Source organism: Mauremys mutica, chromosome 7 (genome assembly GCF_020497125.1).
Source record: "Mauremys mutica isolate MM-2020 ecotype Southern chromosome 7, ASM2049712v1, whole genome shotgun sequence".
Classification (NCBI taxonomy): Eukaryota; Metazoa; Chordata; order Testudines; family Geoemydidae; genus Mauremys; species Mauremys mutica.
Genome location: NC_059078.1, coordinates 102,278,162 through 102,305,458, shown reverse-complemented (window position 1 = coordinate 102,305,458; position 27,297 = coordinate 102,278,162). Strand labels below are relative to the sequence as shown.

At 44.2% G+C, this 27,297-nt stretch overlaps 1 protein-coding gene across 2 annotated transcripts in view; it reads left to right on the top strand.

The window, feature by feature from the left end:
* Positions 1-25,519, top strand: part of PWWP2B (PWWP domain containing 2B) — a 46,655-nt gene extending 21,136 nt beyond the window's left edge. For both annotated transcript variants that reach the window (XM_045024921.1, XM_045024922.1), the window contains exon 4: positions 24,989-25,519. The gene's annotated coding sequence lies outside the window, so the exon portion shown is untranslated. The remainder of the gene's footprint in view (positions 1-24,988) is intronic.
* The last annotated feature ends 1,778 nt before the right edge of the window (positions 25,520-27,297 follow it).

Here is a 27,297-nt window from a genome sequence, read left to right as displayed (position 1 = left end):
TACTACTAAGAGAAGGTGGAAGGGCATCTACATAGTAGTCAGTTCTTGGGAACAGCTGAAAGCATAATATTGATTCTCCTATGTGACTGAAGAAGATACTTTTTCTCTCACTGCATGTCTGTTGTGATCAGTCTTCAGTGTTTAAAATTACAAAATGTAGCATAAATTCAAATAGCTTTATTATTTTAATTTCAATTTGCATGTTATAGGGCCTGTCCCTGCTCCAATTGAAGTCCATGGCAAAACTCCTGGTGACATTGAATAAGATCAAGATTTGTCTCTTGGCATCCTGCTGATGGTGGCTATCATGCTAAAACATGACCACATCCATGACACTTACAGATTGGGACCTCAGTGAAAGATGATTAAGCCAGGATAGAAACTACCTCTTCCCCTCCCACCAAAATCACAATTCTAACTGTTAGAAGAATTTTTCCTCTCTTAAAATCTAGTTTTGTGCTCTGGCTCCCATAGAACTCAGTACTGGTTCATCACTTTGTCCCTTATTTCCCTCATTTGCCTAGTTTAAGAAATGCATACACAAGCCAATGATATGTTTTCCCTAAGTTTCTAGCATGACAAAGCTTACTCATGATTAATATTTGACTCCACACTTCAGCTATTGGGACTGAAATGGTAAATGTTTGTATAATCCTCAGGCAGGCAGGTTTGATGTAGAGGAAAATGAAGGGAAATTCCGCTGACAGTTTGCTTTTGCAAACTTATTCTGGATAGTTAAATCTCCAAAAACTGCACTATGAGAAGTATTAGTTGTTCTCTTTCACCCTCCATCAAATGTGCCTAGCTTATTTACCTGAATGTGAGAGAGACCCAGAATTCTCCCTCTTTCTTTGTACCATTGTGCCAAATTCCTCACTTCTCCTAGGTAAAAACCTGATTTGAGCTTAGAAAGCCTTAAGACATTCTTGGAAACTTTCTTTACCGTCTCTCTCTACCCAATTGCCTTATCTGATTCACCTTTTCAGTCTTCTGCTAAAATTATCTGTCAGTCTCCATGAGAAAATACTAAGTTGTCAATAACTATCTGCTAGCTGTGCCATAACACAATTCTGTACCAACCAGGAGGCAGCCATCACATCTGATGACTTTCATAGACTTAAGGTCAGAAGGGACCATTATGGTCATCTAGTTTGACCTCCTGCACAATGCAGGCCACAGAATCTCACCCACTCACTCCTGTAACAAACCCCTAACCTATGTCTGAGTTAGCGAAGTCCTCAAATCGTGGTTTAAAGACCTCAAGGTACAGAGAATCCTCCAGCAAGTGACCCGTGCCCCATGCTGCAGAGGAAGGCAAAAAACCTCCAGGTCCTCTGCCAATCTTCCCTGAAGGAAAATTCCTTCCTGATCCCAAATATGGCGATCAGTTAAACCCTGAGCATGTGGGCAAGACTCACCAGCCAGCACCCAGGAAAGAATTCTCTGTAGTAACTTAGATCCCACCCCATCTAACATCCCAGACTTATCTGATCTCCTGCCCCTTTCCCTTCTAAGGTCATTATCACTTGGATCTTCAGAGTGACAAACGTGTCTACTAATATACTGTACTGCTCCTACACTGGATTTTTCTTGTTTGTGGCTCCTTTTTTTCCCATTATGTCTTGCTTTTACGTATTTGATGCATATCATAAAAATTAACTCGATAATACCTTATTTGAATACCTTGTCTAAAACTAGCTTTCTGTCCCTTCAGTGGGACAGAGTTTCATTGCTTTCTGTGAATTTTCTTAAGACATAACAGAAGTTTTCCCACCACTTTTTGATAACTGACTACTTTTTCCTTTTAGTTGCTCTAGATCACAGTGGCTCAGTTACTGTTGCAATCAGTCATTCCAGGAACAATTTGTTTGTGTTTTTTTTTTTTCTAGGAGGTTCAGAGGTGACAGTCTCTTATGTCTCTGATACGGTAATTAACAAGATTACGTAGCCATACTTGTAATAACATACTTTGTGGCATTGCAAAAATGGGCTTATTCATAGTTGAGTAAGGGGAGATCTGTTTACAAACAGAAAGTCCAACAAAATCCAATAGAACCACATAACATTTATAACGAGAAGTCTGGTGGCACCTTAAAGACTAACAGATTTATTTGGGCATAAGCTTTCATGGGTTAAAAAAAAAAAACCCCATCTGAAGAAATGGGGTTTTTTACCCATGAAAGCTTATGCCCAAATAAATCTGTTAGTCTTTAAGGTGCCACCGGACTCCTCGTTGTTTCTGTGGATACAGACTAACACAAGGCTACCCCTCTGATACTTGGCACATAACGTTTATGTATACAATTAAAATAATTGGTATGATCAAACTAGATCAATAAGAACTTCAGACAGGTGAGTGACTGTTTTATTCTACTGTTAACCTTCTCAAATATCTAAGGGCAGGTCTACACTAAGGGCGGGGGTCGAACTAGGGTACGCAAGTTCAGCTACGTGAATAGCGTAGCTGAACTCGAAGTACCCTAGTTCGAACTACTTACCCGTCCACACGCCGCGGGATCGAAGTCCGTGGCTCCAAGGTCGACTCCGCCACCGCCTTTTGCAGTGGTGGAGTACCGGAGTCGACCGCGGCGCTTCCGGAGTTCGAACTATCGCGTCTAGATCAGACGCGATAGTTCGAACTCCGAGAAGTCGAACTCACCGCGTCGACCCGGACGGTAAGTATAGACTAGCCCTAAGGTGGCTTCTGGCCTATAGGGGATGGAGAACACGGGGGGCAGTTACTGGAGACCTCAATATAGAGTCTACAAATGCAAAATAAGCTGAATACATGTGGAGTCACTTAAAACTAGAGCTGATCAAATAATGCTAACCATATCTGAATAAATTATTGACCAACGATTACAAAACAAAACTTCTAGTTGGCAAGGTTAATTAGCCCTACTTTTTGCTTTCCCTGCAAAATGTACTTTGTGGGCGGAGAGTTAAAACCTTGTCATTAAATCACCAATAAAAATATGGCAACGGGTCAAGGCAGAGTAGTAACCTGTAAAATCCAATTTCATAAGACACTCTTGATTCAGCAGATAGTTAAGAAAAAATCTCCCACTAAACATGTTCCCATCTCTCTTTGCAGCTGTCTTTAATATATAAGCATAACTTGCTGTTTGAGAACTGGTGGCTTCATAAATGTCTGCACTGTAACTAAATGCTTGTAATATACAGACTCTTATTTCAGTGGTATGTTTGTTTTGGTAACCATTAAAACTAAGACCAACTTTGCTGATTTTTGCTTTTAAGATTAAAGGTCTTTGTAGTTGCTACTGAAAATTTAGTTAAACAAATCCTGAAAATAATGGGAGTGTCAGAATAGAGGAGGATATTTAACCTTAAATCTAAATCCCTATTTACAGTAGGCCTGCTTGGAGGCCAGTGTAGGGTATTTTAGCAAGGGTCATGTTGTAAATGGAACTGCTTAATGAGGGGTGGGAGCCAAAATGCAGTCAAGTCTTCTGTCGGGATTGCTTTTAAAGGCAGACCTCCTTGGGGTAGGGTGGGGAGAAAAGTGTGGGAAGATGGTTACCTCTAACTGTAGTCTGTGAAAGACACAAAATATGGATCTGGCTTTGTCTAGAGCAGGGGTCTCAAATACGCGGCGGCCCGCGGGGCTCTTGCGTGTGGCCTGCCAAGCTCTCCGGCCCTTCTGCCTACCTGCGGGATTGCCCCCTGTGGTGCTGTGAGCCCTGCGCCACTCTCTGAAGCAGCTGGCAGTATGCCCCTTCGGTCGGGGGGGGGGGGGGGAGGCGGCAGAGGGCTCCTGCGTTGCCTCCTTCCAGGCACTGCCTCCCGCAGCTCCCATTGGCCGGGAACAGGGAACCGCGGCCAATGGGAGCTTCGTGGGAGGTACCTGGAGGAGCGGCAAGAGCAGCAGACGCACAGAACCCTGAGCCCCTCCACCTCTCCGTCCCCCAGGGGTTGCAGGGACATGATTCCAGCTGCTTCCTGGAACGGAGTGCCGCTGTGCCAGGGCAGGCAGGCAGGGAGCCTGCCCTGGCCCTGGTGCACGCCGCTGCCACCCCGGAGCCACTCTAGGTAAGCAGCGCTGGGCTGGAGCTTGCACCCTGAACCCCTCCTGCACCCCAACTCCCTGCCCTGAGCCCCCTGCTGCACCCTGCACCCCGACCCCATGCTGCACCCCTCACCCTCTTGCACCCCACACACCAACTTCCTGCCCTGAGCCCCTGCCGCACCCTGCACACTTTCTGCACCCCCTGGGGCAGCGTTGGGGTGGGGACTTCGGGGAAGGGGTGGGAAGAGGCAGGGCCTAATGGAAGGGGTGGAGTGGGGGCGGGGCCAGAGGCAGCGAGGGATGTGTGTCGGTGATGAGGCCCTCGGGTCAATGCACTAGTCCTCATGTGGCCCTTATGATTTGAGTTTGAGACCCCTGGTCTAGAACAAAGGCCAGGGCCGGCTCCAGGCACCAGCATTCCAAGCTGGTGCTTGGGGCGGCAATCTGCAAGGGGCGGCAGTCCCTGTTGTTTTGCCTCCAACCAGCACACCAAATTGCCGCCGCGGACAGTGGGGGCAGTCCGTGTGCCCTTAGGGCGGCACGTGCGTTTCCGCGGCAGCGGCAATTCGGCAGCCGCTTCTATGTTTAGCTGTCCATGGTGGCTTCAACTAAACATAGAAGCTGCTGCCGAATTGCCGCCGCCCCGGAAACGCGCCTGCCGCCCTAAGGGCACATGGACTGCCCCCACCACCGCCAGCAGCAATTTGATGCGCTCCTTGGGGCGGCGAAAACTGTAGAGCCAGCCCTGGCAAAGGCAAGCCTGTATTCACTTGCTGAAGTCTCAAATGGGGCAGAAGTTGCACTATTACTACTCTTGGCACAGCTAACTTTTAAGCAAGCTTACCAAAATTGTTGGTTCTGCCATTTTCAGATTATTTGAGCAAAACCAGATCAGGTTCCAAGGATGTAACCAAGTTATATTTATTGACTTGGCTTATGAAAATCATTCTGTATTCTCCCGCTTCCCTCTTGTAGGAGTTCCACACTAGTGTGGAAGGCACTTAGGAAATCACCTATCGTAGATATTAATGGGGAAATGGGTCTTCAGCAAGACTGACTTCCTTTAACGTCAGAAACAAAACCGCTGAAGATGTATCAGTGATTGAGGGAGAGGGGTGCAGCCTATATGTACCTAGATAAACATGTTTCATGTAACTTAATTTTACAAATGCATGTAGCATATTTCTTTTTATTAACTCAAATTTTACACATCAAGCAAATTCATGGAATATTGATCCATTGAACAGTAAACATGTTTTATCACAACAGTAAAAAGTTCCAATATATCTTTAAGTTCTTGTGGTACGTGGGTCTCCTCGTTATCTTTCTTTCGTGCTGCTATCCTCTGTTTGTGAATTACAATGAATTTTAGGTAGTGTTGACCACCTTAGTATTAGAACTCAATTTTTTGAATTTGGCATAACATCCAAACGTTCGGATGCTTATTCAAATCCCTTCCTGCCGTTCTCTGTCCTCAGCTTCTTGCCTGGAAAAGGCTTCGGCCTAATTGCCTCGCCCCAAGAGTGGAAGCTGCAAAGAGGAAGTGCATTGTCCTCTTCCCCCCTCCCACCACTGTCTTTGAGGGGAGATTCTATGCCCCTCCTTCCTCTCTGCATTCTCCATGTATTCGGGGGGCGGGGTGGTTGAATTTTAGGACTTGCCCATTCTCTCCTGGGGTATATCTACACTTCAGGTGGGAGTGTGCTTCCCAGCTCGGGTTGACAGACGTGCGCTAGCACACTAACACTGGTGTAACTGGGAGTAGCACAGGTGGTGGCTCAGGCTGGCCACCTGAGTACAAACTAGCGCAGACCCCCTAGGTATGTACGTAGGCGGTTAGCTTGTGCTGCCACCTGTGCTATCCCCAGTTACACTGCTGTCTGTTAGCACGCTAGCTCAAGCAGAGCTAGCGTGTCTTCCCACACTGGGGGTCACACTCCCAGCTGCAGGGTAGCTATCCCTGAAGAAGAGGAATCCTACCTATTCCTAGTTGCCCTCCACTGATAGCTCATGCCTGCTTTTAAAGGAGGTGGGGTCAGTTCTTATGGGAGTACAGCTCCTGACTGTAGAGCAGCGGGTAACAGACAGACAGAACAATCTTGGACTAATGGAGTCCATAAGAGGGGAAGAAGCAGCAGTCTGCCTCGTACTCTGCTCGGTGCCCCCCTAATAGCAGGGTGTCCAACTCTCTCTCTATATCTGTGTATCTAAACAGCTCTGCTAGTTGCCAAGGACTCTACAGACACTCAGCTTTGGATTCAAACACTGGACACTTGGCAAGTCTAGCAGTGCATCTACAGTAGGATTGTAGGAGCATATACCAGAAGGGACCAAACTGCCTTAGAGATCAACTCTATGGGTTATGAAATGGGTGGCCAGTTCAACAAGTGAGTGTGAGAATTAAAATTCTATAGTCATCTGGAAACATGGAGGCCAGAGACTGCTCGGGTCAACTCTGTAGTTCAGAGTGAGGGATGGCAAACATGCATGTCAACCCAGATGAGATTTTTGACCTACCTATGAGTCACTCGTGATTTGAGGATGAGATTGGTTTTAGTCTGATTTCAGTAGTGGTCTTTTGAGACTGTCTGAGGTTTTGTGTGTGTGTTTTCTTTGCTATCTTGACTGATTCACAATGGGCTATAGCCAAAATTCAAATCTGGAATTTTTTGTGAAAAGCTTACATTTTTGTGCAAAGCTTTTGTGAAAAATGCATGTTTGAGCAGTTCTGACATGCTGACCACATGTTCATGAGAAACATTTACTGAAGTCTATGGAGGGGAGTTATCCTATGTTGCAAGCTTTAGCAGTGCAAACTAGAATGGGGATTGATCTAGAGGCAAATATAGATGCGTGTTCTAGTTGCAGTGACTGAGGCAGTGTGTGTTGAGCTCTGGTCTATAGCTGTGAACTGTTTTGTAAACCTAAGGAAATATTCTTCTTGCACTCTTTGCTCTCTGCTTGGCTTTTATGATTAATATGGAGAGTTTAGGCTGGAAGTTTCAGAAACCTGAAACTCCCTGAGCAGAATGGCTTCTCTTCTATACCCCTCCCTAATGCCAAGTACCCCAAGAGCTTTCTACAGCTTTAACAAACCCATTTATGGTGTGAGCATATCCAGGTTTGTTTTTAAATGTTAACTGCCAAACTTGTGCACGATATAGCCCATATTAGGCAAATTTCAATGGTAAAAGGCTGCCCAAAAGCATTGGGTGAGGTTCTTTGTGCTTCTAACAGGTGCAGTATGGAAATCAAAACTCGGCTACCTTGGCACTCATATGGTCCTGGGGTCTGGAAAGGTCCTTGGTGTACTGTAGACAACCCCAGGGGCCTGGCTAAGTTAGAGCAACCCTAGAAGTCTGCTGTATCTCCTTCAGTGATGCACAGAAACTCAGCAGCACTATATGCTTTTGCCTCACCTGTGCCAGGGTGTGTAAGGGGATCCTCAGGAGGCAGTATTATGGCTGTCATACTCCGGGCCTGTGCCACAGCAGCCGCCCCCAGCTATAGAAGGGGATTTTAGAGCCCCTTCTAAACTCTGGCCTCGTATGCAGCAAAAAAGAGGTCAGAGCAGTGAGGGTCTTGCTCACTGACTGTGAACACATTTTAGGAAAATCCTGCTCCAAATTTATCAGAAGCCTCTGTTAACAACTCACTTTAGTGGGTCTCATGAGCCGTATCTTACCAGGTTTTTTGTTTTTTGTTTGTTTGTTTTTTGGCTTGTATCCTAGAGCTTTTTGTGGGGCAAGAAACACACTTTCACATACAATATCTCTAAATGTCTGCATTAAATGGCTTTATACTACTGATGTTCCTTTGGCATTTCACACCAAGAAATGCAGCTCTCTTACCTTGACTTTATTCTTGCCTATATCTCTTTCTACTGGTAATTTTTTGTATGGCCATGATGCTACTAAACTTTAAAACTTATTGTGGCATTTTATAAGTTAACTCTATTGCTATCTGCTTAATATAACCTTTTTTGTGATGACTGGCTCTACATATTGCAAAATTGAACCACATTGCATAGACTCCATGTAGTAAGTTCTAATAATGTAAAACTGGGTTACAATTTCATTTTCAAAAGAGGTTTTCCAGCTGTGTGCATATTCTCTGCATTCCTGGCAAAATAAGAAAAAGGGCTGGAAGAGGGACAGTCCTAGGGCCACTTTGACTGAAGCTCCCTTCTATAGCACACCTGTTTTAGTTTCCCTCCTTTAGACACCCCAGAAATAGTCCAAAGCCTCTTCCCAAGATAAATATAGCCCTTGTGTAGTTCATTTATGGCCAAAGTCTTGTGCGCATAAATCATAACAAAACAAGTCCCAATACCATAGTCCAGAATTCCCCTAGCATAGTCCAAACAGCACGTGCAACATACAGTTCCAGGGTCCTTCATGCCCCTTTCAGTGCACTCCTCTTTTCCTTGTACCAAGGCAGCCACCCGAGCCCTTCCACCTGGAGTGCAAGCCTAGTCTTCCCCAGGGAGCCCCTGCAGCCTCTCTGCTGGGAGCATCCCTCATTCTCCCTGGGCCTCACTCATTTCCTCTGGATCCAGCTCTCTGGCCCTGGAGATGTCAGGGGGTAAGCTCCTCAGCAGCTGTCCTGCCTTTGCCCTTCTCTGGCCAGTGGCTCCGGCTCTCTCGCTTACAGCTAGCAGGTAATTCCCTCTGCTGCTGATCCTAACTTCAGCCCTGGCTCTTTGGCTTGGGGGCGCAACCAGCAAATCCCTCTTGCTGCTCGCCTGCTTTCTCCCTGCTCCCAAAAATAGTTTCCTAGTCAGGTCCTCCTTCAGATTCTCCCTGACCTTGTAAAGCAGTGAGGGCCATATTACTCCAAAGAAAACAGCTGAGGGCTGAAACACCTCCTTACCCCCCCCCCCCAGCGCCGCCCAGCCCCCCCGGAAACACATCCCCCCCCCCCCGCCCCAGTGCCGCCTGGCCCCGTGGAAACAACCCCCTCGAGCCACGGACTCGCTGCTCTCCTTCTCACCGCTCCCCTCCACCCCCCCAAGTATAAAGCCTCGCCTCCACTGCCTGCCCACTCGGCACGTTGTCCCTCCATGAACTAAGGGGAGGGGGAAGGGGGGCAGTGTGAAGGGATTGGATGTGACTGTCCAACACACAAGCACAGGGGCCGCGGGGGGGAGGGGGAGATAGTGTGATAGGGGCTGGGGAGGGGGCAGCAGTCGGGGCAGGGCAGGTGCAACACACGTCTCCCCCGGGATTTCCTGGCTGCCCACAGACAGTTCAAACCCACCCCGATCACTATGGAGGCCGCACTTACTGGCTCTGCCTTCTGCCCAGGGCCCGCTGAGGCAGGAAGCGCTGGGCAGAAGTGGCACACCTGCTGTAGGCCAGGCGGGGGGAGCGGGAGAGAGACACGTGTGGTTCTGGCTGTTAGGGTGGTGGGAGCGTGGCACACGCAGGGCTGTGAGGTGCCCCTCCCTCCCCCCCAGGCAGGAGGCGAACCCGCCAGCCCCACCCCACTGCTTGCCCGCGGACCGCACAGTGAGCCCACGCGGGCTGCATGTTGTGCAGGCCTGTTGTAAAGCCTCCAGGTGCTGCCCCACCCTCTTAACTAGTAGCACCCGTTCAGGGACAAGGGCCCTGGACCTACTTCACTTCCTGGGGCCAGCCATCCTGTGACCGGAACATACACAGCCCTGCTGTGTGACTAGAGATTATGGTGGTGGTGAGGATAACTGTGTAGTTAAGGTTGTACAAATACTTGCTGTTTTCATGTGAAATGACTTTCTGAAACGTTTACCTTTTCTGGGCTTGAAACTTGCTAGGCTTCCTCTCTGACCAACTCCAACAGCTGATCTGAAACATCAAACTTCATATGTGAACAGTTTAGTCAGCATATGTATGTAGCTAAATTTGAGGCAGGGGAGAGCCTCGAAATACATTACAAATGTCTGAGATTGCAGGGCTGCCCGTGTGCTGTGGGTTTCCAGACTGATCTGCAGAGCTGGCTAGTTGCAGAGTGCTTGTTGGCTCTCGTGTTTCCAGCGGGGGCGGGGAGAGAGCGTGCAGATGGACAGGACATTGGCTCTGTGATTGCAAATATTGAGATGGTCCTGTCTATGGGCCACCTGCCCTCCTAACTTGTGGCTTGTGCTGTGGAAAAGTTTTGAGCCCCTGCTGTAGAATATTCAAGTGGGCTGCATGCTCCAAGTACTCCGGGGGACACTGTTAGCAAACTGGAGCTATCTGCTTACAGGAATTTACAAGTTCAGCTGCTGAAGGAGATTATAAAACTGAAAGGCTTAATGATGCTCCTAGGACATGCAGCAAGCTGTTTTTACTCCAGACTAAGCAGATTATGGCACCATTTGGAGCTGGTGAACTTGCAAAGCTACAGAGAAAAGAGCTGGCAAAGCGTTGCCAGCAAAGTTTGTCAACTAGAGGCCAGCTAGCTGTGCAAGGACTCCTGTACCTTGGGAACTTTAGCCAGTTCAGTCTGGATACGGGTACTGACAAGGTCTGCTGGAGAAGCTGTCAGAGACCATGAGTGCAGAGTAGGAATTAACTGTATAGTTGGCCAGTGCAGTTTGTAAACTGAGCCAGCAGAAGATCTCGATGCTTAAAAATTCTGCAGGACCAAAATACTCTACAACTCTTCTGCTGAGTTCTGATACCCTGACTGTCACTCAGATCCTGCAAACGTTGCAGCAGGGAGTGAGGGCAAATGTATCCATTCTCCAGATAACCAAGAGTTTTGTTTAATGAGGATTCTGGTGATCAGTTTGTGACTGCAGTTCAAGGAATTTATAAACTCAGTTGGCAAAGTTTGTGACAGCTGTAAATTGCACAAGTCAAACTTCTGCAGACTTTTCTTTAGACATTTTACATTAAAATCTAAGTGCAGACACCAGATATGTAAGATGGAGAGAAAAACCTAATTTAATTGGGTTTCTGTTTTCACTTGTGTAATGATTGCAGTGATTGAAGTGAACTGGATTATGGGATCCCAGGTACAGAAATTGCTGCAGAACTATGTTTTGAGGTGGGACTTGTGTTGAGTGGCCTTGGAAAATAAGAGAGATGAGGCCATTCCAAAAGGAGTCCTGTTACCTGTGGATGCCCTCCAGTAAGGGTCAAATACTCCATTTTTATGCCTCTTACTTTCCAGGTGTCTGCTTAAATATTGCACTAAAAACACTTGTCAAGTCACGCCTCAAAGTGAATGCCGTACAAGTGAGCAATATAAATAACTTCGATATTTTTTTTTAAACTCTAGAACCAATTCTGTGGATACTTTGCTTGCTACCTGTTGGGGAAGGAGAGAAGAGATTTGGATATGTGGTATTAAAAATAGAAATGTTAAGCCTACTCCAGGTGCTGTCACATGGACTTGATTGTGAAGGGATGGAGTTTAGTATAGAAATGCATTGTTTGTTTGTTTGTAACATGGATGCAAGATTTCTTTAGTTGCCAGTTTTTAATTTGACATGAATTGGAACAGAATGATTTAAAGATGTTTTTGTTTCATTAGGCAGTGGCTGTTTGTTTGCAAGTCTCCTAATCCCCTTCTTTGTCTTTTCCACACAAGTGCCCGTAACTGACATTGTGACAGGATTACTAATATCATTAAGGGGCAATGCCTGCCTGCATCAATTCCTAAAACCAGAGTGACTTGATCTGGTGCCTGTTTTTGTTTGTTTTAAAAAAACAAAAAAACAACAAAAAATGAAGCCAGTAATAGAAAGTAGATTAGAACGTGCCATTTATAGTTTGACCTTCAATGTATGCCTTCATTTTGCACCTTTCAGTTTAAGTGTGTGTGTATATGAGCTTTTCCTAAGAAAACATACTGAGTCTATTGTTGCAGTAACTTGTTACGTGGATCTCTATTGTTTGTTCTCATTCTTGATGCTGGAAAAATTATTCCCACAATCAGATTGTAAGACTCTTTCCCGAGTGAGTCAGAGTGGAGCTTCAGCTATCAATTTTTGGAGAATTTATGCTTTCACAAAATAAAACAAAACAAAAAAATAACTAGCCCTTTAACCAATGGAAATTGTCTTTCCACGTCTGCAGAGGGCTTAGCTGGCAGCAGTATGGAATTCTGCTCTGGCAGCAGTGAAACATCAAAGAATCCCATCACTCTCGCGCTGCTGCTGGACTCTTCTGTGATGTGCTTGTCAAGCCATTAGACTGTTCTGAATAATAGTGTTGTAGGTTGGCATCTGAGCGTGCCCCATCCTGGGACCCTGTAGGCACCCCACCCTTCTCAGGATTTCTCAAGAATACTTCTCCAGCATGGAGTGGGATATGCAGTGGGTTAAGTTATTAAGGTGGACCCCCTCAAATAACAAAGTTCAATACCATAACGCTAAATGTTCTGGCTCTACCATCTTCTGTGACTCTAGGCCAGGAGTAGGCAACCTATGGCACGTGTGCCAAAGGCAGCATATGAGCTGATTTTCAGTGGCACTCACAGTGCCTAGGTCCTGGCCACCAGTCCTGGGGAGCTCTGCATTTTAATTTAATTTTTAATGAAGCTTCTTAAACATTTTAAAAACCTTTATTTGCTTTACATACAATAATAGTTTAGCTATATATTATAGACTTATAAAAAGAGACCCTCTAAAAACATTAAAATATATTACTGGCACGCAAGTGAGTAAATGAAAACTCGGCACAGCACTTGTGAAAGGTTGCTGACCGCTCCTCTAGGCTATTCATCACCCTCAGTTGTTCGCTTCAGATGGGGGGGCTCTCCGGCTTCCTCCTGGAGTCTCCTATTAGAGTTCAAAAGCTCAAATGAAGCAAGAACATAAACAAAATCCACTTTATAAAGGTCTTGCATCCCTCCTGGCACCCTGCCCTTTGTGCAGGCCATAGGGGTCCTCCCTGGGCCTTCCCCTTGCTCTGGAGTCTTTCTCCACTGTCTAGGTCTACTGACTTCTGCCGATCTCCCAGGTCCCAGGGAACAGGCAGTGAGAGCCTCCTGTCTGTGCTCTTTCCCCCTCTCTTAACTGATTCTCAGGCCTAACTTGCCCAGCCCCTGGCCACAGTGCTCAGGTACTGCCTTATACCCCAGCTGGAGCTCAGCTGGCAGTCACAAGTGCACTGGCCTCTTCCCTGTTTAAAGGGCCAATGCTACCCTGTGACAAGTAGGCTTGTGGTAAGGAGAAACTCTTCAAGTTCTGAATTAGATGACAAACGTGGGAAGATACTGAAGTCCCCCATGCAGTTTCTTCGTCTGGTATGATATGTGGCCTATGTAAGTGAACATAATGGGTCATCATCACTAGGGCAAAAGGGTAATAAATTCTGTCTGGCAGCTTAGCCCTGAGCCTTTCTGGCACAGATGCTGTCAGCTGCCTTGAATTAGTCTAGTAATTGTCTGTCTGGTCGCTAGTCACTCATGTATTTTTCCAGAATGGAGGACCAGTATCTTTTTACTGAACTTCTCAAAAAGTTCATTAATATCCTGAAGGAATGGACACTTCCAAGTGGTTTAACAGTTCCCTTAGTGCATGTTGGATTGTGCTAAATACTAGGTCTGTTTCCTGTGTAAACTACCTAGTTGAGGGGAATGAAGTGTAGTGATGTTATTTGTTTGACTCGTGAGTAAGATAACCTGTTACATCTACATACCTGGCCAATTTACTGGGAAGTGTGCCTTCTTCTAGGCCCAAAACAACACGATGTGCTGGGGTGCAAGCGTGGGGGTCTGAGAAGCCTCAGTTCCTGTTTGCTTTTTATTGTAAAGTGAACCTTTGTCAAAGAATAAAAAAACCTGTGAAACTATATTATTTCATAAATACCTAGTCAAGATGATGAGTTAATGCTTATGAAGGCATATCTACCAGCCCTTCCAAGCAAGCTGCAGATTGCTGCACTGGGATTTGAAGACTGTTCCAAACACCTGGTGGTCATGGCTAGTAAGGCTGCTGAGGCAATGCAATAAATTCATGATGCTTCCATCCTCTGTTTAGATCTTCCTCTGGCCACTTCTAACAATGGCTCTTGACTTATTTGTTCTTTCTGCGCACACACCCCTACCCCACCCCCCGAAGTTTTCCTTTGATAAGGATTTTTTTCCTCCCCCACCCTTTTTATTTCTGTTTGAGAAGCTGAGTCTAGGGAATCTTGTTGCTGAGAGGGGAAGAGAGAGAAACTCCACATCTGAGTTCTGCCTGGAGGGAAAACTTCTCACTCTCTTCTGGTCTCTAGGTGAGCAGGACACTTCAGCACCCCTTTAATGCTAATAATCCAGGAAGCATCTTCAGCCTGCCCTTCTCCAGGAAAGGGAGAATCCTAAGATTTCAGTTCTGATGCTTCAGAACGAATCTTAGGGATACAGTATTCTCAGTTGACCACTTTGCTCTGATTTTAAAACAATTAAGCCTCTCAGGCTCCAGCCAGACTAGGAATAAATCAAGAATATCTCTAGAAAATATCTTCCTTCTGGGCCCAGAGGAATTAATCCTTTTGATCTGTGCTCTAAATGAGGTGCTATACCAATTGCCTTCTCTAACAACCAAGTGGAGGCTAAATAGCGGGTATATGAAATTCTGTAGGTTTCAGTGGGAGGGGAAATACCCCATGATCTAGATAAAGGACTAAAAGCGGATTCAGCGGTAACTGTGCTAATGGTAGATTTCAGTTAGTCCCTCTAGAAGAACTACCCCCCCACTTCTAGCCACGTAACTGCTCCATTATGGGCAGAGAGAACTTGTTCTCAGGTGAAATGTTGAGCCTGGGCATCCACAGGCACAAGTCCTATCGACATGAGTGAAAATTAACCCTCCCGCATTGTTGGCCATAGTGGAAGCTCTAGTGTAGACTGATCTGGGTGCTGTTGCTTGTCCCCAAGCACCATATCTTCCAATCATGCTTGAAATGGGCCTTATTGGCATTTGAAATGCTGGCAATAGGCTGCCTATATTGGGGCTTCCAGAGTTTCTAAAGCCATTGGAGTGAAACCAGTGTTGGCAGAAGTAGGAAACTTTGTATAAAACAGTGGGTCTCAAACTTTTTTACTGGTGACCCCTTTCACATCGTAAGTCTGAGTGCAACCCCCCTAATAAATTAAACACCCTTTTAAAATATATTTAACACCATTATACATGCTAGAGGCAAGTGGGGCTTCGGGTGGAGGTTGACAGCTCGTGACCCCCCCCAAGTGATGACCTGGCAACCCCATGAGGGGTCCTGACCCCCAGTTTGAGAACCCCTGGTGTAAAATTTCCCTAGTGTAGACAAAGCAGTGTTGCCAGGTGGTGGCTCAGCGTGAAGAGAAAAGCCACTTAAAAAGAGGGTAAGAGGGGGAATAAATGAAGGGGTCCTATGAAAATACCCTGTTCCCAGGACCCTCTTCTTCTTTCCCATCACATTTATGGAACTGATCTTGTGATCACCTCAGTAACTCCAAACTGTTCCCTCTGCTTTCTCAACTGGACCTGATCACTGCCCCTCTGAGGCACTGGGATTGAGCCTTCCATATATCTGTGTGGCCAGGACCAGTGGTGGGTTTGGGAAGGGAAGTGGTGGTTTCTCTCCCTCATGCCAACCTGCCTGAATGAAGAATCTAGCTCTTGGGACTCCCATTTGTCTGCCTCACCTACAGTCTGCTCATTAATATATCTCAGATAGCAATACTTCTGCCACTGCTCTCAGTAGTGGCTTAGGGTTAGGGTACCTGGCAAACTATCAGGGCTAGTAATGAAGCACTAAGATTCAATTACACTACCTCACCATGTATCTCGATATGTAATCTCACCTTAAAACCATACTCCACCCATCCTCCTTCTCCCTCTCAGCCTTCCCCTGCAAAAAAGGAGAGAGCTGACTTACCCATGTAGAATGTGTATTCCTAGCTCATGGGTGGTGTTTACAGATTACTTACTCTGTCTCATCTCTAAGGGGATGACTTCCCAGATATACCCTGAGTGAAATGTATTGTGATAGAGGTTTCTTAGCAAAGCATCCCCTATTCTTTTTAAACAGCTTTCACTTCAGACCTGACAAACTCACTACACTAAATACATATCTTACACAATATTTATCCATAAAGGGTAACATGTAAGGTAGCTACAAAAAGCTCACAACTTGCCAAGATTCATAATCAATGTGAGATGCACATACAGGTAATATTTAAGAAATAATGTACAGAAGGACCTCAAAGATAGGAACACTAGAGTTATGGACACCCCATGGAACTAGAAATCGTCTCTCAGGCAGCAGTGCAGACTTTTTTTTTTTTTTTTTTTTTTTTAAGTACTGCCTCAGGGTTCAGGGCTTCAGCCATGGGGAGGTTGGAGTTGCAGCTGCAGGGTAGTGGCGTGCTCAGGGCTTTAGACCTGGGACTTCAGCCATGTGGCTCTTCTCTCAGTTTCAGCCTCACAAGGGGCTCTGGGGCTCAGGGCTTCAGTTCTGTGGCTTTGCTTCCAGTTTCAGCCCGGTGGGGGGTGTGTGTGTGTGTGTGTGTGTGAGCGGGGGGGGGCGGGAGGGCGGGACTTTAGCTATGAGGGAAGCGCCAGTTTCAATCCTAGGGCTTCCCCCATAGCTCAAGCCCTGGCATTCCTGCCCTTGCTGAAGCCGGGAGCAGAGCTGTGGGGAGCCCTGAGACCCATCACTCCCCCCAGCCCCTGTGGTCCCTGGTGGGCTGAAGTCCTGAGCCCCCGGCCTGGAGCCCTGGTGCCCTGAGGGTCTGAAGCCACAGATTTCCCCCCCCCCACACACACACCCCTGGCAGCTGCAGCGTCTTTCTCCTCTCCTCTCCTCTCCCCCCCCCCTTCCCCCCCCCCCCCCCAAATGTGCCTGAAGTCTGTAATCTCTTCTTCAGAGTTACGGAACATTTCAGAGTTATGGACAACCTCCATTCCCAAGGTGTCCTTAACTCTGAGGTTCCACTGTATTTGTATTGAAAATATGCTTGATGAACTTGGAGTAAAAGTTAGTTACCAGTGGATACAGTTATGAACTGACCAGTTAACCCCACATCTCATTTGGGACTGGAAGTACAAATCAGGCAGCAGCAGAGATTGGGGGAGAAAAAAAAAGGCAAACACAGTACATTACTGTGTTAAATGTAAACTACTATAAAAAGAAGGGAAAGCCGCATTTTCCTTCTGCATAGTAAAGTTTCAAAGCTGTGTTAAGTCACTGTTCAGAGTTGCAAACAACCTCCATTCCTGAGGTGTTCGTAACTGAGGTTCTACTGTAATATGTCTTGGTGATGGCCCATTCAGGCAGAGGGAGTTGTCCTCTGCAAAGATCACCTCTAGCCTTGCTCCAAGACTACCAATTGAAAATCATCACAGATAACTGCAACAGTGGAAACTACTTGGGGGTTAAAAAAAAAAAAACACACACACAATAACATCTGTTTGTCCTGACTGTTAAAGACAAAAGTCCAGTTCAGTATATGAGAGGGGGAAGAAAGATCCTCTGCATCCTTTCACTGATGGGACATCTTGGGGAGTGGGGATTTTTGAAAAATTGGATCCTTGTTCCTGTGAAGCCAGCCAGCTCTGCAACAGACTGGACTTTTTTGGGGCGGGGGGGGGGGCTACTTTATTAGGTGGAGGTAACTATTAAGTGTAGACCCAGGTTTGTGTTTTATAATTTTGTTTTGTACTGTAACCATTTGTTTCTGCTATTTTGTTTCTAGTTAATTCTCCATTGTTTCTTACATAAACACACTTAAAAAAATTAGACATGCTCATGAGTGCTGTGATTTTTACTGGAGCAGTGATTTAAGATAACAGTAAACTGGGGAACACAGCTTTTTTATTTTTTAAGGACAGAGGAGCTGGGATTAGTTAGAGTAACCAGTGACGGCCTGAACATCACATGGGAATGGTTCAAAGGGGCTCAGGGACCTACTGTTAACCTGTAAGGCTGGCGTAGCCCAGAGGAGAGTGCTTGAGGTAGCAAGCTGGTGGCATTAGAGAGTTTACACTCAGCATTGTGAGCAAGACTACCTAGCATAAGAGGCAGGGGGCTAGCACAATGATTTCCAATCCTGGATGCCTCAAGAACAGTCACATGGACCTCTTGTTATATTGGAATCCAATCCTGTGATTGGATCCATGCAAGCAGCCCCTCTGCTCATGCCTACAGAGACATGCCCATGCAGGTCTGATTATCAGATTGAAGTTTGTCTCTGCAGGGATTGACTTGTGAGAAGTACAAATTTTAGGTGTAAATTGAACAGCCTTTACATAAAGTAACTCTGTGTTTCCAACTCTCATGATATTTGTTGTCCGTCTCAAAGCCCCGGCTCCTAGAATCAAGTGACATGGGGAGGATCTCTGCTTCAATTTATTTAAAAAAATAAAAAAAAAATTAGCCCTCGTGATTGTGGAGAAAATCTTGAAAATGTGAACAGTGTGTACCCTAAAGGCTAAAAACCCAGTGAACATAAAGAATCCAATGAGGTTTTTTGTTTTAATCACTATTTTTAAGCAAATCTAATTATTTTATTTGAGGATTGAAGAATGAGTTTTTCAGTGCTTGAGGTTGGCAATACTGAACTTTTCTCAAATAATGACCCACGATGTCTAAATTAGTATGAAACATTGTAAATTTATTGCTACTTTGTGTTTGGTTGAAGTGTGAAAAATCTTTCCTCTTTTACTTGGTTCATTTTATTATCCTGCTTTATAAGCTATTGATATTTTCCAATGCACACCTGATGAATCAAAAGAGGAAAAAAGTGACCCACAACCTTACAGCTAGTATTTTTGACCCACACTAGTGATATATATATGTTGTTGGTTTTTTTTTTTTTAAGATTTCCCTGCTCTATCAAAGGGGCCTGATAGTTAATCACTTTCTGAAAAATCTGTCTTCCTGAAAATCAGATCATCTTAAATTGTCTTTATGATTCTGAGTGCCCAACTTGTTGCTTAATAAAATCTTGGCCTTTAAATATTAGTGCTAGTTTTAAGTTTTGGATTCCATTCAGCTATGTGATATCTGATATTTCTTTGTGAAATAGAATTAGTGTGGGGAATGATGGTTTTTCTTAAGGCATCAAAGTTATTAAAATGCCAAATGACTTCTGAGAACATAATGCTGACCCAACTACTGTATTTGACTTTTTCCCTGGGGAGAAATGTCTTAAGCAGGTTTAATAACACCGTGGTATAACATCCACCACCCAGACGCAAGGCAGAACTAGACTAAGCAGAAGACAGAGGGGCACATTTAAATCATGGGTGTGTTTTTTACTTTTATCAAGGGGACTTACGTAGTTGCAGCAGATACAAAATGGCTAGTCATATACAACAAGCCTGCAACAGGATTCACCAGCTGCATTAAGTGGGCAGAGGGGCTGGAACCTGGGGTGTTACAACACTTTCTCGCTTGAAGTGGTTTCCATCATATACAGGGTTTACAGTTTGGTTCAATGGCTCTCAGCACCCCCACTATACAGATTGTTCCAGTATCCCTGTAAGTGGGGCTATTTTTTGCCCTCCTCTTCTTCTGCCACCTGGATTGTTCCAAACATCTCTAGCTGTAGTCCTAGCCACTGACCATGCTGCCTCTCATGCTGTTGACCTGAATCAATAAATCCATAATATGTAAATCATCGGGGACTTAGCAATTTCCAGACTTTCAAACTTCTCTTTACATTTCAGTTTTGTTTTTGAGGTATTGTAGGGTACTAGCCAACTGAAGCTTGAGAGTAACCAGGTAAGCCTCTCTTCATTCATCTAATAAATATTCCTTCATTAGTCAAATGAACTCCACTTGAAAACTGCTGAATATATCTGGTAGTCTATTTAAAACAGCCTTCGGTGCTCTCTTACTTTTAAGAAGCTTCATCTTTCTATTTGAGCCATGATCTCCTATATTTAAGGATATTAGGTGCTGGTTTGTGGTGTTTTTATCAAAGCTGTTGTAAAAGCCAACTTGCAGTTGTGCCAGTCCTATCAAATTTCTGTTGTGAGGAGATAGTCTTTGATCTTGGTCTTGAAGCAATTTAATTAAAGAACACATAGGGCAGGCTGAGTTATGTACACATTCCATGAAAAGAAAAGGTGGGATGGGGGGAAACGGTTGTTGTCATAAGATTAAATCTTCTAACAAAACTATCTAGGTTTTTGTGGGTTTTGTTAGTAATGCTTCAAAAATTCAAACCAGAAATTGTCAGTTGCTATGTGCTTAATATTTCTTCCCATACCACAAAATAACTAAGTTTTTTTTTTGAGCTTAGTTTGGTAATGTACAATCTGAACAAGTTTGCAGAATTATTTCTTTAAGGTGAACAGTAAATGCTGAAATTATGTAGGTATTTTTCAAAATTCCACCTGTTGCGTCTTTGTTTCAAAGGTGCAAATCACACATTGCAGATAACTTCCAGGCCCCAATGTGCTTGATAAAATAATTGTTTTCAATCAGTTTGTGTTTGGGTTTTTTTGAAGCTCTTCTTTGAAGTAGCTGAGTTTTGAAAGTGTACAAGAAATTTCTGAATAGAGACTTTGCTGCAATATAAAGGTGCTTTAGCATAAGAGTTTCATAGGAATGTCCAAGGAAGTGACTTAAAAACAAATTTCCTTTCACTAATAAGATTGTAAAGTATTAAAATACTGAATTTCTAGCTTTTTATTATGTTTAAGGGCAGTGGGTTTTTTGTGTTTTTTGGCTTTTGCTTTTCAGTCACCTTGGACAAAGAGGCAGGTCAGTTTCACTTTTAGTTTCTCCTGCTGACAAGGAGACTTTGGTGCATTTTTAGCAGTGCAGGGAAATGTGATAATGTTGGAATTGACTTATTTAAATCTGTTGTATAGTGGATTTTTCTTCTCATAATTCAACTTTTAGACTTTGAGGGTTTTCTAAAACAGGTATTTTATCCTTAACCATAGTATTACATCTCTTTCTGTTATTCATCAGAAAGGTAAATGTGAGGCCCGAAAATCCTAGATCCTGACTCCGTATGCTGACAGTATTAATTTGAGAGTTAGGACTGATCATGGATTTTAGTGCTAGGCCGTGATTGAATTGCTTCTGATGTCCATTTGTGGTGACCTGTTTTCTCTAGAGGAAAATGTTAAAAACTTGAGGATGACCTCCATGTTTTCAGCCACTCTTCTGTCAACAGGATGTCCTGACTAGCACTGCTCAGTCATTATTCTTAACCAGTTTTACTCCAGTCAGTCTTCAAGATAAATGGAAGGGTGTGTGTTAAATAGATATGCAAATGTTTAAGGCCATTGATCACGTCAAGGTACTACAGCACAATTTCAGTACATTTTGCACAGCAGAGTTAATTAACAGAATGGCAGGCGTAAGTTGCAAGGACTTCTAGGTAAAATCTTAACCTTGTTAAATGTTGCCTCTTTCTTTAAACAAATAAACCCTCCCATTGATATGGCCTTCTGCCCAAGACTACTGCAGGCCAGATGACAGGGTCCACAATCTTACTTTCTGCCTAATAATCTTAGCATATGCTGTTCACGTCGGAGTGGGAGGAATGCAGCATTTTGAATGTTGTGACTTCATTACATATTAGTAGTGGAAAGCCCATGCTGTTGCGTAAGTGTGGTACTTGGACCAAATAACCCATCTGTTCAGTCTTCCTCATACAACCACTCAAACTGCTACATGCAAATTATCTGAGTAAGGGTGGTGATTGGTTGTTACCTCTGATGCGATAATGGCCTCAGATTCTGGGCATGATATAAATACATGCCTTGCTGTCACGTGTGTAATTTGTAAAGTCAAAATGGCTAAGAATTTAAAAATGGGTTGGTAACAGACTATGAATCCCAGTGATGATTGAACCTGGTGATATTCTGAACAAAAAACTCTCAGCCATGTTCGTAGCTGTTTCATCACTTCACACTGATTCCACAGATATTCTAGGCTTCAGAGCGAAACACAGAAACAGTCCTGGAATCTGCTTATATTGACGATTTGCATTTAAAGAGAAACTAAGGGTACGTCTACACTACGGGATTATTCCGAATTTACATAAACCGGTTTAGCAAAACAGATTGTATAAAATCGAGTGCACGCGGCCACACTAAACACATTAAATCGGTGGTGTGCCTCCACGGTCCGAGGCTAGCGTCGATTTCTGGAGCGTTGCACTGTGGGTAGCTATTCCGTAGCTATCCCATAGTTCCCGCAGCCTCCCCCGCCCCTTGGAATTTCCGGGTTGAGATCCCAGTGCCTGATGGGGCAAAAATCATTGTCGCGGGTGGTTCTGGGTAAATGTCGTCAGTCACTCCTTCCTCTGGGAAAGCAACGGCAGACAAGCATTTCGCGCCTTTTTTCCCTGGATTGCCCTGGCAGATGCCATAGCATGGCAATCATGGAGCCTGTTTTGCCTTTTGTGACTGTCACCGTATGTGTACTAGATGCCGCTGACAGAGGCGATTCAGCAGCGCTACACAGCAGCATGCTTTTGCTTTTGCATGACAGCAGAGATGGTTACCAGCCATATTGCACCATCTACCATACCATAAATTGGTAATAAGATGATCATGGCTACCAGTCCTTTTGCACTGCACTATTTGCTGCTGTCATAAGTGCCCCTGGCTGAGATCAGCCAGGGGCGCGAAAGCCAAAATTGGGAATGACTCCCTGAGTCAATCCCTCCTTTTTGGTATCTAAAAATAGAATCAGTCCTGCCTAGAATATGGGCAAGTGTACTAGAGAACAACTGTATCATAGAACCAGAGAGCACAGCTGCTCTGTGTCAGATCCTGCAGAAATTATGAGCTGTATGCTATTCACAGGGGGTTGCTCCTGCAACAACCCCACCTGTTGATTCTGTTCTTCCCCCAGCCTTCCTGGGCTACCGTAGCATTGTCCCCCCACTTGTGTGATGACACAGTGACTTGTTAGTGAGAAATGAGTGGAAGGCAGCCTCCAGCTGCTATGATAGTCCAGACAGGACATAAGCAGTGTGTAGGAGAGGAGCCCAGCATCCCGCTGCTAGTCTAGGGGCAATTAAATCTTTTCTTTACACATGAAGGGTGGGGGCTGATGGAGCTCAGCCCCCTGCTGCTATGATGAAGACGGTTACCAGCCATACTGCACCATCTACCAGGAAAAATTAGGGGCAGGCGCCCTTGATAGACCTCACTGATGCTAGTCGGCATGGTTACCAGTCCTTTTACACTGCACCATAAGGCTGATGATGAGGACGGTTACCAGCCATATTGCACCATCAGCCACCCTGGTGGGGGGGGAGTGAGCATGTTGGTGTTGAGTGCTGCAGCATCGTGTCTATCTGCAGCATTCAGTACAGATAGGGTGACATGTAAAAGAGTCAAGAGAGGATTGTTTTCCCTTTCAGGGTGGGGGGGGGTGCATAAATTGCCGAGCTATGCCCTGACCCACCGCGGACACTGTGTTTGACCCTAGAAGCATTTGGAGCTCAGCCAAGAATGCAAATGCTCTTCAGGAACTGTGGGATAGCTTGAGTCCTCCAGTCCATGAGCGTCCATTTGATTCTTTGGCTTTCCGTTACGCTTGTCACGCAGCAGTGCGCTGAGTCCCTGCTATGGCGTCTGTCTGGAGATTTTTTAAAAATGATTTTGAATTTCGTCTTCTGTAACGGAGCGCTGATAGAACAGATTTGCCTGCCCTTACAGCAATCACATCCGCATGCTCCATGCTGAAGCTCTTTCTTTATTTTGTTTTTTAACTGCATCGCCACACGTGCTGATCGGAGCTCCACGCTGGGCAAACAGGAAATATTCAAAAGTTCGCGGGGCTTTTCCTGTCTACCTGGCCACTGCATCAGAGTTCAGATTGCTGTCCAGAGCGGTCAGTGGTGCACTGTGGGATACTGCCCGGAGGCCAATACTGTCGATTTGCGGCCACACTAAACCTAATCCGATATGGTAATACCGATACTAGCGCTACTCCTCTCGTTAGGGAGGAGTACAGAAACCGGTTTAAAGAGCCCTTTATATCGATATAAAGGGCCTCTCAGTGTGGACGGGTGTGGCGTTAAATCGGTTTTACGCTCCTAAAACCGGTTTAAACGCCTAGTGTAGACCAGGCCTAAGTGTTCCAGTATAGTCTTTGAGGTAACCAGGTAATAAGAGCTTCTGGGGCTCTTAGCCTAACTTTAAAAGGCCAATAAAATAGGTACATATCACAACTATTAGAGATTGCTATAGTTGGGTATGAATAACTTCCTATGCTTAGGTATGGATTGGACTATCAGGAGTGTTAATGACTTTCATTGGTATCCTGCAAGAATGGTGTGGGAGGAATACTCTGTACCAATCTGGTTTGACAGCAATATCTCACAATCATCTCAGGTCTCTACCTGTTTCAACCCTTAAGTTGAAATGAAATGTACTAATTTCTGATTTTTATTTTTATTTTTTTCATTTCCATTCTGAGCAGAGTGTGGTTGGCTGGAAGGAAACATCTCTTGCTTTTTTTTCTTTTCTTTTTTTATCAGAAATGTACATTTCTACCTGAAAACTCAGATGTTAAACATGCATCAGCTAATTTAAACAGCTGCAATTCCTTACTCCAAGCTTAAAAATAGTTAAAGGGGTTAGATTCCATGAAGAACCTTTTTTCCTATTTTATAAAAATTTTTTGGAGAAGTACGGGTCACAAGGGGAAAAAATGGACTATAAGAATCTTAAAAATTCCTGATAGGTCTTTTCCTATACTGGACTCTGGTTAACTTAAAATATTCCTACACCAAAAAGTGAATTGTTTAAGATTTATATACTAAATATCACATTCTATTCTTTATCATTAAAATGACAACTCCATTCTTCAAAAAAATATTTCAGTGGTATTGTTGCTTGCTTCCAACTTTTTATTTAGATCTGTGAATTCAACGAGGCTCTTATTAAACTGTAGCTGCTATGTCTTCAGTTTGCCATGCAAATTTAGACCACAAGAGTTGCAGGTTATATTTGGATGAAGTAAAGGAGAGTGAGCCTCACAGCTAATATTGGTCAGTTCTGTACCACTTGCAATAACCTCTCCCTCTTTCACTTTCTTCAAGGTAACAGAAGATAAGAGCACAGCTGTTCTCCTAGAGTTTCATGAAGTCTGTAAACATCCTGACATGCTCCCCAGGAGAATCTTGAGGTTGCCATGCAGATGACAGCAGGATGAGTTTCCTTGTCAGATTGCACTGCTTATCTGTGAAGGGTGACGGGCACCTGGACTGGAGTTAGGAGACTCTTCTGGTGCGAGGCTGACAGGAAAGTCTTAAGGATATCTAACCGAAAACAAGGGAATTGACAAGTAAAGCAGTGAACTAGGAGAATAGTGAATACCACAACTTGGAATGTATTTATTACTTAAAACTAGCTACTCTTGATAAAATCCCAAAAATTATTGCTGCTGCTTATTTTACTTACAGATTTCACACACTTGTTAATTTTAAAGCTACAAAAAAACTTTTACTATATACTGTATTCTAAAAAATGTAATTGGAGCAGGACATGCAATAGAATGAAATCAGTGTAGTGTCTTAAGTACAATGGACTCACTTTTGTGTCAATTAAAACTTGGAAAATGTGCAACACAATTATGTGGCCATTATTGTGCACGCTTTAAAGCTTTTCAAAGATGTTTACTGCAGAGCTGAGATAATCAAGTAAGAACACTATTTTTTCAAGCACATAAACAAGCAATCAACTAGTAATTCAGATTGTGAGGTATTCTAAATTAATCTGTGCTTCTTTCAGTCATCTCTACCCATATGCTGTACATCCTAGATACATTCATCCTAAATGCACAGAGGTGGATATTAACCTATTGCAGTTCGTTAATGAACTTAATCTTGGATTCAGACTTTTCTATTCAACAGTGTAGCTTGTGGCCCATTGAGAATACATGCTGATAGATAGGGAAAGGATTTTTCCACACTTAACATTGCAGATAGTTACTAATGCTCTTTTTGAAATGTTTAAAACATTAAAGAATGAAAGCCAGTTTAAAAACAAACTGAATTACAGTGAAGTTTGGGAGGTTTTCAGTATCACTTTAAAAATAGCTTGGATCTTCCTTTTGTGTAACTTAAAAAAAACCCCAATAGCTCCAGTATCTAGTAACATATATCTGCGATACTCATTTTAGTAATGGGGAGGAGAGTTCAAAATTGCCTAATGCAGTTAATGTGGCTTGTATGTACTAGACTGAAACTAAGTGAAGTGTCATTACAACATATGCTATTTGTTTTTTTCTAAAACCTTACTCCATGTCCCCCCTTACCAAAAATATTTTAGATTACTCTCTCAATGTGTCCCAACCTCCATTTGGTTTGGAATTCTAGTACTTGTTTCATCCACAAATAACATCATTAGGTGCAAATTTATGAGATTGGCTTTTACAAAGCTAGAATTGCCTATTAGCAAATAGGGTGGGGTATGGGTGAGAGATCAAAGCTGTTTCCTCTTACCTTACATTTTTAATTTTTGAGCAGAGATACTGTGTGTATTTTTGCTGAGATTATAAAATACTTGATTCCAAAGAAATTTTCCCCAACAAACTGTTGTGACCATGAGCCATAGAATCTTAATACACAAACTGAGATGCAACACTGAACAGAGACTCTTGCAAGGTCCAATTCCGGCTACCCCAAAATGGTGCAAGAGGATAGCTGCGTATGAAGAAAGGAAAGTGTTTCTGCACATTGTATAACTGCATGTCAAAGCAGTTGTGCATATCTGTTTATTTAACGTCCCCATCTTGGGAGATGAGGTAGGCTGCTTGGCTTCTAGGTTAGACACTCTTCTCCTCCCCTTGCCCCTTTCTTCTTCACAGGCTTGTGTGCGTGGAGTTTTCCAGCATTTTCTAGCGCTGCATTTAAGGCTGGCATGCATTGTGTGCTGGTCATCTACTGTCTGCTCATGCAGTTCCTCTTGATCCTATTGCACGCCATCCAGAATGTGGTATAAAGCTTTTGGGCTGTAGCATTGCAGCAGTTAACTATAGGGAAGTTTTAAAATAACATGTTTTTATGAACAGACAAGTTCAAATGAAATGTCTTTTCCAGTCTGTTATAGTATGTTAAGGGCTGTTTCTACCTGCCTTTCTGGAAATGGAAAAGGAGCACTCGCTTGCTATGAGTGATGCCAAGAATAGGTGAGTAATTTCTTGCTGTCTGCAAAACTTCTCATGAAAGCACATGAGACCAGAAATACACAGGTAGAAGCATGCGAACTAAGGCTGGTACTACTTTCATAGATTTCACTCAAAATGTGATTCCCTCCCCTCCCCCAGCAGATAGTCAGTCTCCCTGGGGGGCGGGAGGGGAAAGTGATACTTAAACCAGTGTTTTGCTTTGGATTTGCGACAGTGCTG